Genomic DNA, 13,836 nt, shown 5'->3' on the forward strand with positions numbered 1-13,836 from the left:
GAGGTTGGGAGTTGTAGGGGAGCAGAGCTTGTGCCTGGGGTGAGGGAAGATCTGTTTCCTGATTCCCATCTGCGGTGCCTGTCTCCAGTGTCAGAGCCAGTGGGCCAAGCACACAGTTGTAAGCCTCTGGGCTTAGCATCTCTAGCTTTTGTAGGTGGGGCTTCCTTCTCACTGGCCTGACATCAGCACATTGACCACCAGTTTGTGAGCCGGTGCCATCAGGCCAGGACGAAGGCTTAGCAGGCTGCATTTCACAGTGAGGGACCTCGGAGCTGAGTATACAGCCAGGGGGTGGAGTGCCTGAAGCTCCTCACAGTTCCCCACCTGCTGGGCAGAGCATGCCCAGACAAGTTTGTCCACCTCTCCCTTCTCCCACGCAGCAAGCTCCTTGCAAACCCTCCCCCTTCAGCAGGTCTCTCTCTGATAGGAAGCCTCTCAGACCCTCTGCCTTCCCTTTGTCCAGAGCAGCTGGATGTGGATCCCCATCCTCCACAAATGTCCAGAATCTCAGTCTCTCAAGCACTCTGCCTGTCCCAGCTCCCCAACCTCCAGAGCACCACACAATGTAGGTTTCTGCTTGCAAAGCAGATCTCTAGGGCTAGGTGTTCAGCAGTCCCAGGCTTCTACCCCCTCCCTGCTACGTTTCTCTTCCTCTCCCTGGTGAGCTGGGGTGTGGGAAGGGCTTTGGTCCCGCCGGATCAAGGCTTTGGTACGTTACCCTATTTGCGAGGTCTGCTCTGTGAGGTCTGTATGCAGTCTGGTGCAGCCTTCTTTCCTGTTGCTGTTTAGGGTTAGTTGTATTAACTATATTTTCATGCTATTTGTGGTTTGGAGAAGAGTTCTCCATCTCACCTTTCATGCCATCTTGAATCTCATAATACTATTTTTTCTCTGAATCATTTGAGAGTAGGTTGTGTTTATCATGGTCATGTACACTGAAATACTTCAGTATATGTTTGCTAAGAATAAAAATGATCTCTGAAAACCTGTACAGTTCACCTTACTAGATTTCACACAGAATAAATCCTTTCATCTACTCTACCATCTGTATTATAGTTCCAACCTTCTGAATTATCCCAATAATATCCTTTATAGTTTATTTCCCTATAGGGTCCTGTCTAAAATCAGGCATTGCACTTATCATCATGTCTCTTTATTCTCCCTTCATCTAGAACATTCCCACAGCCTTTCTTTGTCCTTTATGACACTGGTATTTTGAAGAACACAGTCATCATTCTGGATTGCCATGGATATATATATATATATATATATATATATATATATATATATATATATATATATATATATATCCTCTATATGGGTTTGACTTTTCTGCCTGTGTTGCTTCAGGTAGTATATTTCTCCAAGGGCTCCCATGGTATCTGATTTATTGTTTTGAGATCTTGAATGACCTTAGACCAAGGGATCAACTTTATTTCAAAGGAGGTGACCCAGAATCCACTGGTCCTGCTTGTTGAATATCCCAGAATTGCCAGCACAAGTTTTGGGATGGCCCCTTGAAGTGGCAGCTAAGTTGCCAGCTTGTAGATGACACTCTGCAGGTTTGGGGTGCTCTCATTCAAGATGTAGTATGTACCTTGAATCAATGGCACTTACATGATGTTATGTCCCTGAGAGGTAGAATACATGGGTCTGGCAGTCAGGAGTGGATGTAGAGTGGCCCCTTTCTCACTGTCAATCCCAGTGACCCCCTAGGAAGTTGTCTTTCCTGTTCCCAGTACTTGAGGATCTCTTGGGGGTGAGGATCTTCTAGGAAACACTTGGAAAGGATACCAATAAATCAAAAGATGTGGCTACTTCCTGATGAATTTGGACTCCTCCTGCTAGTAGTCCCGCAGACATAAGAGTTACTATACTAGTGGTAATTGGTCCTGGCTATCATGAGGAGACAGGGTTGCTCCTACATAATGGAATAGGGAATGGTATCTCTGGAACCCAGAGTCACAGGCATTTCTTGGTGCTTCCATAATTGGTGATTACTGAAAAAGACAATGGCAACAACTGCAGTCTTAGCAGGGCATGGTACCTGGGGACTTGGATCCCTCTAGGTATGAAGGTCTGGGTTGTGCTCCATGCATGTAAACTGGGGCAGAATAAATACTGATAAGGGATGAGAAGACTCTAGAATGGATGGTAGATGGGAGAGAAGATGAAAATCAATTAGCTTTGACACCCAACTGCAGTGAGGTTGTAGCTTATCCCACTAATACTCCCATTGCAACCCTTTTTTATTTTTAATTGTGAGTGTCTACCATCTTAAGGATACAGTGAACTTAATATGTGGTGTGAGTGGATCTGAGTGATATCAATGCTATATTGAAGTACACATTCCTTGTGAAGCATGTATATCGCTTGGTGTTCCTCTACACACCAAAGGCTACTTACAGACTGCCCAGAAACTTCTTTCTGGGCTTGGGAGCACACCCAGCCTCCTTTCAGAGCAAGTCATGGTGCTGGAGAGTTAATGGCCCAGGGAGCATCTCAGAAACCATGACAGATGGGGGATTAGTGTGAAAACATGGGTTGTCTTGCCCCATACTGTCTCCGAGTACTCGATGGAGCTGAGCTTTGCTGGTTGTTGGTGGTTTGATAATGTGTCCTCTGTTGACCTTGTTTCCTTCTCTGTTTCATTTCCCTTTTCTCTATCAATGTTTCCTGGGTTTTCTTCTCTTCTTAGATTTCCCAGACTCAAGATCTGCTTCTTAGGACTCCCAGACTAGGACATCTGGATAATGACTCTAGGCTCCAGGGTCCTAATGACCTAGATTCAGGCAGATCCTCCAAGTTTAGGTGCTTCTGCTTAGCAGTGTCTAGAGGGCTGTTAAAGAAAAAAACTATTCCTGCAAACATATTGGAAGGAATATTCATGAAGAAAATGCACATAGCAAAGCAAGCAGCTCACGAATTTTCATGAAGTAAACACCTAGATCAAGGTCCAGAATTACTAGCATCCCAGAAATGTTTGCATATGTTCAGCTTTACTAGATACTATGACAGACCAGAGTGGCTGTATGATTCACATTGTCTTCAGTGGTACTTAAGGGTTCCATGTACTCCAAATCCTTACTGATACTTGATATTGTCTGTCTGTTTTGTCTCACTTACTTTGGTAAGTGTGCAGTGTGCAGTGATATCACAGTGTAGCTTTAATTTGCATTGCCCCGATGACTAGTGATGGTGACACTTTTAGTACATTGACAGCCATTCGGGAATTCTCTTTTATGAAACTCTGGGTTCTGTCTTTTGCTAGTTTTCTGTTAGGTTATCTGTCTTTTTTTTTTATTGATTACTAGGAATTCTTTAGATTTTCTGGATATGAGTCTTTTGACAGTTATCTGTATTGCAAATAACCTTCCACTCTGTGAATTGTCTTTTCACTCTCTTAATAGTGACTTCGGATGAACAGAATTTTTTAATTTTAATAAAATCCAATCTGTCATTTTTCATTTTAAGTTCAGTGTCTTTTGTGTCCTAGGTAAGAAATCTTTGCCTACACCAGGTCATGAGGATGTTCTCATAGCACTGTGTACATGAGCTATGTTTGGATTCTCTCTTTTATTCCATTGATCCATTTGTCTATATTTGGGTCTTTTATTCTTACATTGTCCTAATTACCACAGCTTTATAGTAGGTCCTGATATCTAGAGGTGGAAGTTCTGCAGTTTGTCCATTTATTTCAGGATTGCCTTTGCTCTATTTGGCCTTTTGTATTTTCATAAGAATTTTAGGATCTGCTTGTCTATTTTATAAAAAGAGGGGAAAAATTCTGTGATTTTGATTGGGTTTGTATTAAATCTATAGATGCATTTGGGGGAAAACTGAAAGGTTTATAATCAGTCCTATAGTCCAGGAACATTGCTTGCCCCTGGATCTGTTTACTTTTTCTTTATTTTCTCTTAATAGAATATTTTTAGTTTTCAATATAAGCTTCTTGTATCCCATAGGGGCTGTTGAAGCTCTGAGTTTCAGAGGCAGCAAAAGTAGGAATTGAGATGCTAGACACATTCTATTGAGTGAAAGTTGAAATGTTTTTTCAATTAACTCAGCAGCCACCAACCTACATAGCCATTACCACAGTAAGAATCTGGAGTGAACTTTAGTCCTCCTTTAAAATGGGAAATAGGACTTCTGTAGGTTGGATTGTGTTCCCCACCAAATAATATGTTGAAGTCCTAACCCCATACCTGTATATGCAGGAGAGTCAGAGAAATGCAGTTTTGGGCAGTGGAGTCTTTGTAATGCAGGAAGGTACATGAAGAAGCAGGAGTGGATGCTGAGTGAATAAGCCTGTAGCATCTGCTGGAGGTGGGAGGGCATTTCCTTACAGCTTTGGCCACTGTCAGAAAGAGGAAACCCTCCGGTCAATTCAGAGAGACTTTAGGATCCCAGACTCAGGATCTGCTTCTTGGGACTCCCAAACTAGGGCACTTGGGATGATGACTCCAGGCTCTAGAGTCGTATCTCAGAACTTGCCCATAGTTTCTTCCTTGGGTATATTGTTAACTCTGCCTACCTCTTCTCCTTGTCCTCTGGGGTCTGGGGTTTTGAGACTGCGCTCTATCCTGCCCTTTTCTTTGTGAAGGTGACATTAGCACCCTGGTTTAAAATGCTCTGCCATTTCACAGTCCACAGGAGAAACTACCAGACAGTTGGTCTGTCCTCCCAACATGTTAGCTGCAGAAGGTGGTTCTTGAACCCCGTAAGCACCACATCCCTTTGCTATTGCTTTGTTCTCACAGTTCTATTCCGGGGATGGGCTGTGGCTCTGTCTAACAATAGCATCACATGGCCTGCTTTGAAATCTACCTCTGATCAACAATACATTTTTCTCTCCCCTAGTGCAGCTGACTGTCTGGTGTTTTGAAATAGGATCAACAACACATGCTGTTAAGTGCTGCCAGTGCACACTCACACATATGTACTGTGTGTGGTCTAACCACTCTTCCATTGTGGCAACCAGGGCACAAACCTGAGATCACAGCTCATGTCAGCCAATGGTGTTCAGACGGCCTCTGACAATGGCCCCAGGTGAACTGGTGAGGAAAAGCATGAGGTTGCAGTGCTGCCTAAGCCACCTGCCATCTTGCCTCTTCTCTTTGAGGGTGAAAATGGCAGATGAGCCGTCCCTGCGTTTGTGTTACTCTGGTGGTGGGAGGTGAGGAGTGGATTTTCACAGGCTACCATGACAGTTGGCTCCCCTGCTGTCCTGAAGAGCAAGCTGCACTGGAAGCTTCTCTGTGATCTTTCCTAAGCTCTTTGTCAGATACAAATTTGCTGTTGCAGCCGCTCAAATCATTTTTAATCTTGGGAGAAGGAGGCACCAGCACTTGTATTTGACAACAGGGTATGATTGACTGAGTCACAATGGCTATTGCTTTCCTGATTCCTCAACTTGAATTTGTTTTTGCTATGTGTATCAATCAGGGTCCTGCAGGAAACAGATGGAATGTGCCAGTGGAATAATTGCAGAGAGTTAATTAAAGGAACTTTTTATAAAGTGGAGGGGAGAGATATATAGGTATGGTGTAGTACCCTTTGGTGACTTGAAGCTGTTATCTCCCCTGAAGGGGCAAAGGGTAGGAGGGAGCAATTCTGAGAACCTGGGGAGAGTGGTTGTTCAAGAACAAGGTGAGGGCTGCCTGACCAAAGCTGTGACATTCAGTTCAGAGATGCAGCTAGTTCATGGCCCCAGACAGAAGAGACTTGGGGGGAAACACCCTAACCTCATACTTCTCTGCCCTCCAGCCTCTCATTGACCCCACCCAGCTGGAAACCAGAGGGCAAGGGAACCCATTTGCAGCCTATGCAGGTCAGCCTCCTGGGACAGTAATGAAGGGCACAGAGTGGATGTGGAGAAACAAAATCACCAGCAACTATAATAGGAATGAATTTACCCCCTTGTGCTTGAGTGCAAGAAATGTCTCATTGCTTTATTTTTCCAAATCAAGAGAGAACTAGCTCAAGATGCCATTATTATAGTAGATCATAAAGCAAATGTCAAACATTAGGCAGCTCCCCTGTGTGACACTGGGTCATATAAAAACCCTAACTCTATGGGACTATTGGAAAAACTGGAAGGGCCTTTTCCTTTGCTCTTTGTGGGCCCTACACCTAGTAGACAGCTGTGGTTTTACTGGCATGCCCCCTTCTTTTAGCAAACATTTCCTCACGTTCAGTTGGGAAATGACTCCCCTCAGTTTTATACAGTTTGGGGTGATTGTCAACCAAGTGCCCTGCCCTTCCTTGGCCAACAAGTGGACATTGAACCCACCAACCCAATTTTCTGGGAGGTTTAATTGGAGCCAAGTACTGGACACCTAGACAGAAAACAGGTGGAATGAAAGCATCCCAACAGTGGAGCCCCAAGGAGAATGGACACCTCCAGTCGTCTGGAGCTCCTGAATTGCCCTTATTTCTGTCTTTCCAAGAGGCATGGTTTTCCAGTTTCCTCCTTGACTCTGTGAGGTAGCCTTTACTCTGTTCAATTACCAGTGTTGTTTTTCGTGCTCACAACCAAAGCACCATGATAAACTACACTACTGTCACCATGGCTATATCTGCTACAAGGTGCCTTTGCTGTCCTGTCTAGCCAGGTGCATTGGGAGAGCTGCAAGGAGCTTTTCCCCTCACCATGGGCTTGGCCAGAGGAGATCCTTGCTGCAGTTGATAAAGCTGTGGCCTTATGTCTAGCCTCCCAGTCATCCCATCTCCATGGAGCTGCCTGGGGACAGAGGGCAAGTTCCCACCATTTGTGCAAAACACTATCCCTTTGTTTTCCCTCCTTCCTTCCTTCCCGTCCTGAGGAATCAAGACTGAGTTGGGCCAGTTCCCTCTCTTCCAATCATCAGAGCTCTTCTTTTCTGGACAAGTCATCTCTCTTACCTTGGTAGCCTAAAGTTCTGAAATCAAAATCTGTTAACTCCTCCCAGGCAAGATAAGTCTTGATTTCTGGCATTCAAAAGCCTTAGACTATCTTCTCAAATGGTGGAGTGGTGAGAAAATACATCATTCTGTTGTGAGAAAACTTAAGTAGAAAAACAAAAAAACGATACAAAAAATAGTCAATTTCTCAATTAGTTGTCTTGTAACAACACTTTATCTTTTGACAGAATGGATCTAAAGCTACAATGTAAGTATTCTCTCTTTCTGCATATATCATTGTCATGAATATAATTTACTAAAAACTCTAAGGGGTTTCTATGTATGCAAAAAAATATTTATCCATGATTGAGTATGTCATTATATATAAAGAGTATTTCTCTTGAAACTGCTGGAAAAATGTATGAAAGAGTATCTACAATATATGAATGCCTACATTTCACTGGCACTGATCTGATCTTTGATGATCTTAGTCAACTAATTAAGACTAAAACTTACTGCTTTGCTCTGACTTCCCTCACTGTGCCCATTAGTTATCACTTACTCATCTGGCTCCAGAACTTAGTACCTGTTCCCTCCCCAGCCCTTCATGTAAGTCTCTCTCCAGCTGGGTAATTTCTCTCTGATAAACTTTTTGGTCTTCCATTCTTTTCATGTCAACTATAAGAAAATTTCCAAGATTGATTGGAATTTTGCCTTTATAGGATATGAATGTACAATATAAATTCAATTACATGTTCACCCTGTCTTACACTTTTGTGCATTTATGTCTATCTTACCTATCATCTATCATCTCTATGCTTGTATAAGCAGAGAATTTGTTCATTAGTTAAAACTTAATTATAAGCAAAAACTTATTCATATTTAAGTTGAAGAAACAAATTTGATAAAAGCTCTTCTTTGCATTGAATATGCTATTTGCATTATTAATGTTTAGACAGGTGTAATGTTCTCTAATTTGTTTTTTGAAGAAAAGGAATTGAAACCATCTATAATGATTTAATAGTGACAGATTAGGACTCTATATTGACAAGGGAATTGTGAGAGTAAAAAAAAAGCATAATGTCAAAGATAAGCAAAGTTCATCTAGGAAGAGTTTATTGTCATAAAAAATTGGTAATAATTGTGTCAGTCTGGAAAATTGAGAAATATCTTGAATTGAGAAAATTTAAGTGCATATTGGGAGAAGATAAATAGTACTGTACTGTGATTTAAGATTATCAGTCATAAAATGTCAAATTTCAATCTAAAAGAGATAGAAAATTAGTTATGTTTATGTTTTATGTCCTGGGAAGCAAAGAGTGATTTCAGTTTCTTTCTGGTTTATGTCCCTACGTACCTTTCAAGAATGCTTGAAGATTTATGCATGTCTGCAGAAGCTGACAAGACCCACAAGAAAAACTAGGTACAAAGACGTCCTGCTTTACTACACTCAGGTGTCACTGGGATTGGAATTCTATTAGAGATGATTCTGTGAATTATGTTTGCCCATTTTTTCATGTTTAATAATTTTGCAAACCTTTATTGAGCACCCATATATTCAGGGGAACATAAAGGTACAGTAGACGTGGTTCTGCCAAAGGATATAGTTTGATGGGTTCCACAGGTGTGTTAATAAATATACATGGCAACGCAGGCCTGTGTTCTAAGAGGATACAAGCACCATGGTGTAGGAGGGAGCTCAGGAAGGAGTGAGGAGTTCCCATGTGACGAGCCATCTGCAGGGGTCCTGATGCTGTTTCCTATTAGGGTAACAAGGAGTCCAAGGGTCAGAAAGTAACCAGAGCACTGAAGACACAGTGCCTTCAGCACACTTTGTGTAGTATTGGCCCTATTTACAAAATCACAGATGGAATACAAACTTGTGAGCACATGCCCTGACCCCGGAAAGCTGGCCCTCTCAGATGGGTTTCTGTGGGAACCTCACTGTGTTGTTTGAGCCTCCAAGTCCAGTAGTGGGGGTGTTGGCAGGCAGTTTGACTTGCTGAGTTGGCAGTTTGCTCCAGTACCTCCCTTTTGCTCCAGGGCCCCATTTCTTCCTTTCACAACCTTTTTGCATTGGGTTTGAAGGCACCTTCTTACTGGCTCTGCCTCATAGACTTATTATCCCTGCTCTAAGTTATCAATGCACTGATCACCTAAGAACCTGGGAAAGTTACGCAGCATTATAGTAGTTTTCATTCCAGGTCACTGGTTCCAACTCCGTTAAAGAGACTCCAACTACCTTCACCTGCTGCCCACTGTTTATGCCCCTAAAGTTTCCCTGTCAGTATAGGAACCCATAGCAACAAGAAGGGGAGTGAATCAAAAAAGAAAAATCAATCATAGTACGTTCCTAATAAGTGCATTGCCCGAAGTCCACCAGGACGTCACTGGTTCTGGGACTTCAGGCCAGTGTTCCTTTTTGTGTTTGGTTTAAGGAGTTGGTTTTGGCCCTGGGAATATAAAGAGGTCTGAAGCGCAGCATTGGTTGTTGCAGCAGCAAAAAGAATGCTACTGGATTTCCATACCCACCAGGATGGATGACCCAGCAGTCCAGACCCCTGTCTCCAGGTCCAGGCTCTAACAGGGTTTGTCCTGAGCAGTGAGAAGATACACCACCTGACTGGCAGACACCCTCGCCCAGAGCTTTTTTGTTCCCTCCCCACCCAGAGGGGCTGTGGCATTCCTGGGAAGAAGCAGTGCACCACCTGGTATGTAAATCAAGTGTTTAGAATAGGCTTTGGAGACTGGGTGGTCCTGTGTCTGTAGATTCTAAAGGAGGGCCAGTCTTATTTCTAGAACTCCAGAAGGAGTCTGAGTGTGGGAATGGCTTTATAGGGCCCTAATGAGCAGATAATTGGGATATGATGAGACCTGTTTTGTCACTTTGACGGAAAATTAGAGATGGATAGATGTTATGTAAAATTAGTCTTTATCTTAATCACATTCTATCAATATATTCAACATCTAACCCGAACAGCAGCTACAAGCCAAATGGACAAAACTCTAAGTAATTAAAGTTGAATTCCCAATACTTGTATATTTTTCTCTCATTCTGTATGAACAAATGGTGTATAGGACCACTAATATTTAATATATCTGCATGGTTAAGACCATTTAACGATAAATGGTTAGTGATGTCTGAAATTTACCATTGAGTTACTGACCTTTTGGGCACTTGGTATTAATTTTATTTGAACATTCTCTGCCTTTTTTTTTCAGGGTCTAATTAGGTTCATTTACGTTTCTATTCAGGAAACATAATAGGGGAAGGGAGAATTTACCTTTGGACATTATGTAATTCATTCTTTTTTAGATCTTATTCTAACAAAAATAGGGAGTGAAAGTATCTCCATCACTTTCCTTTTCATTACACAGCTGTCTGTTCTTGCATTGGGACAGGTTTGGGGTCTCCTAGGTGTAAGGCTGGAGGCACTGGAGGGAGAAGGGTGAGGACAATGCAGGCGGAGCAGAGACAGCACCAAGTAGCTCTGTGCCGTATGGGGAAGGAACAAACAGCTCTTCCTGGATTCCAGTCCCATGACCTGCCGACAAACCTGGATGCAGACCCCTTCCATCTGGAAGGAGGAGACCTCTGGCTGTCCATCACCCAACCCTGAGCCAATAAAATATCCCCCCCATACCCCTGGCCACTTCTGCCTTCCCTCCCTGTTCTTATAAAAACTCCCCGCCTATCCAGTTATCGCGACTTCCCTGGCTTGTAACTAGCCAGACTGGGGAACATCGCAGGGGAATTGCGTTCAAATAAACTGTCTGGCCCTTTGTTGCCTCTCGTTGCCTGCTAATTTTGGCTAGAATTTATCTTACACTAGGGACCCCTTGTTAGCAACCAACAGGAGGAATGAAGTGCTGCTTACCTGTAGCTGGTGTGAGTATTTCTCAAGTAGAAACAATATTTAAATTCTATATTAACACTGGGCCTGCCCCTATGCAGCCCTGGGAGAAATCATTATTAAGACAGAAATTCATGTGATGGGATTAACAAGTGGCAAACACAGAAGTAAAGCACCTAATGACAACATTTTATGAGACAGTGTAAAAAAAATGTAGGAGAGAATGAGGAGAGCTACATAACATTTTTTTCTCTTGGATCATTTATATTTTTAGGTTAATTTCCCTCTGGCTTCTTTATTACATGGTTCATACAATTTTGTTTTTAAAAATACTGGAATGGAAAACTTTGCTATATTACAAATGGTGAATTTATTAACCAGTTTCCCCTTTAATATTTTTTAGTATTCTTAAGTAAACTTCTTCCTGAGAACTTTAATAGAAATATCATATTTAGTATATTCCAATGAAATGCTAAATATTTCTATCTTTTTTTATTGAAATACAGTTGATAACAGCATTATATTTATCTCAAGTGTACAACACAGTGACTCAACACATTATTAAATCCTCACCCCAGCTAGTGCAGTTACTGTCTGTCAACATAGAAAGATGTCACAGAACCATTGGCTATATTCTCCATGATATTGCTATCTCTTTACATTAGTAAATATTTAAAATATAAAAACATTAAAAAAAATAACAGGTCAGTGGTGGATTTGCTCAGGATCATAGTAGCTAGACCTCTGTAAATAACTCCTGAGATTCATTCCCACATTTCTTTGTACCATATTTTATATTAAAACACATTGCTAGGGGATGTTTGGCCTCAATTTTCCTCTAAGGGAAAGTCAGAAATCAACCCTAAAAAATACACAGAGAATTGCAGTTTGGGATTGTCTACTAACCTTAATAGCAATGCTGAATTTGTAAACCCAAAACTTTCCTTGCTCTCAGATATTTGCTTAGCTTTTCTGTCTTGATATTAGCTCAGGTTGAGGAGTAAGGAATGCTGACTTCATGTCATAGGCTGTATGTCTTCTATTTGTTCACCTGTTAGGGCCCAACCCCTTTAGCTCCTGTGGAATGGAGATGGATTTGTCATTTGTTGTCAAGTTGCAGAAATTTCTTCTTCACCAATGCTGTTTCCAGTTGTGTATTTAGGGTCAGAGCTCTCTGGTTTTTGTGGTTGTTACTTGGCTGGCTGATACCTGTTTCCTAGGATCATCTTTGGTTTGGTACCACTGGATATACTATGTAGTTTGCTGTTTGTGAAAGTATGCATTGCTTTAAATAAAGACAGTGCATAAAATCAAGATTTACAAAGATGAAAATCCAGTAGTCATATATTATACAAAGAGATCATCACTTTGGAAAAAATATTTATCATAGATTGCTATTTTTATTAAAGTGGGATCCATATCTGTTCTTTATACATGATTCCATTTATTAGTTAGAACCAGTGTTGCTATCTTACTTGTTTGGATTTTTATAAAGATAGGTTACTTTCATTTTTGCACAGGGGTCATGCTAATTTTCTTTGTCTCGTTGCAGTTTTTTAGTATATGTGCTGCTGAATCAACCACAAGATAGGTTACTTTCATATATAAAGCAACACGGAATATTAAGACAATGATCTAGAAAATTCGAACCAAAAAATTACTTTGATATCATCATAAAGTTGAAGTAAAAATATACTTGCTTCCACATTATCACTTACCTGTAAAATATCTTATTCAAATTTTCACATACAGGTTTGCTTTTTATCATCAGTTATGATGACAACAATAATTAATACTTTTGGCCAAGTTTTAGCTATGTTCACAATTCTACTTTTTTACATAAACTTTTTATTTTAAAAGTTTTAAATTTACAGAAAAATTAATAGGATCATACAGAGAATTCTCTTAAAGTCCACATAGTTGCCCCTATTATTAATATCATATAGTATGATACCTTTGCCAAAATTAATTAATACTGATGCATAATTTGAACTAAAATCCATACATCATTCAGATTTCCTTAGCTTAACTTCATGTCCCTTTTCAGTCCCAGGTGCCTATGCACGATCCCCGATTATATTAGTTGTCATGTCTCCTTAGGCTTCTCTTGGCTGTGACAGTTTTTTTAGACTTCCCTTGTTTCGATGACTGCAACCGTTTTCAGGAGCACTGATTGGGTGTTTTTTGGAATGTCTCCCAAGTGAGATTTGTCTGGTGCCTCTCTCCTGAGTAGACTGGAGTTAGGAATTTTGGGGAGGAAGATCACAGAAATAAAGTGCCACTTTCATTACATCATATCCAGGGTATCAGCTGTCAGGATGGCTTATCACTGTTGATGTTGACCTTGATCACCTGGCTGAGGTCATGTTTGTCAGGCATAGCACTCTTCTTTTTTAAATTAATTAATTAATTAATTAATTTTGTTGTCATTAATCTACAATTACATGAAGAATATTATGTTTACTAGGGTCCCCCTTTCACCAAATCCCCCCTACAAGCCTCATTACAGTACTGTCCATCAGTGTAGTAAGATGCTGTAGAATCACTACTTGTCTTCTCTGTGTTGCACAGCCCTCCCCATGCCTCCCCCCATATTATACATGCTAATTGTAATGTCCCCTTTCTTTTTCTCCACCCTTATCACTCCCTTCCCTCCCTTTCTCCCCAGTCCCTTTCCCTTTGGTAACTGTTAGCCCATTCTTAGGTTCTATGATTCTGCTGCTGTTTTGTTCCTTCAGTCTTTCTTTGTTCCTATAGTCTTTGGGTTTGAGGTGAGTCTCTTGTAAGCAGCATAGAGATGGGTCTTGCTTTTTTATCCATTCTATTATTCTGTGTCTTTTGATTGGTGCATTCAGTCCATTTACATTTAGGGTGATTATTGAAAGATATGTACTTATTGCCATTGCAGGCTTTAGATTCGTGGTTGCCAAAGGTTCAAGGTTAGCTTCTTTAGTATCTTACTGTCTAACTTAACTTACTTATTGAGCTATTTTAAACACTGTCTGGTCATTCTTTATTTTCCTCCCTTCTTATTCCTCCTCCTCCATTCTTTATATGTTGGTTGTTTTATTCTGTGCTCTTTTGTGCTTCCTTTAACTGC

At 41.1% G+C, this 13,836-nt stretch overlaps 1 long non-coding RNA gene across 1 annotated transcript; it reads left to right on the forward strand.

Annotated features, from left to right (window-relative positions):
- The first annotated feature begins 7,352 nt into the window (after positions 1-7,352).
- Positions 7,353-10,647, forward strand: LOC140845201 (uncharacterized). Its single transcript, XR_012123974.1, has 3 exons — positions 7,353-8,305; positions 9,321-9,593; positions 10,285-10,647. It is a non-coding gene; the product is annotated as an uncharacterized lncRNA (long non-coding RNA).
- The last annotated feature ends 3,189 nt before the right edge of the window (positions 10,648-13,836 follow it).

This window comes from Manis javanica, chromosome 2, assembly GCF_040802235.1.
Source record: "Manis javanica isolate MJ-LG chromosome 2, MJ_LKY, whole genome shotgun sequence".
In the NCBI taxonomy this organism is placed as follows: Eukaryota; Metazoa; Chordata; class Mammalia; order Pholidota; family Manidae; genus Manis; species Manis javanica.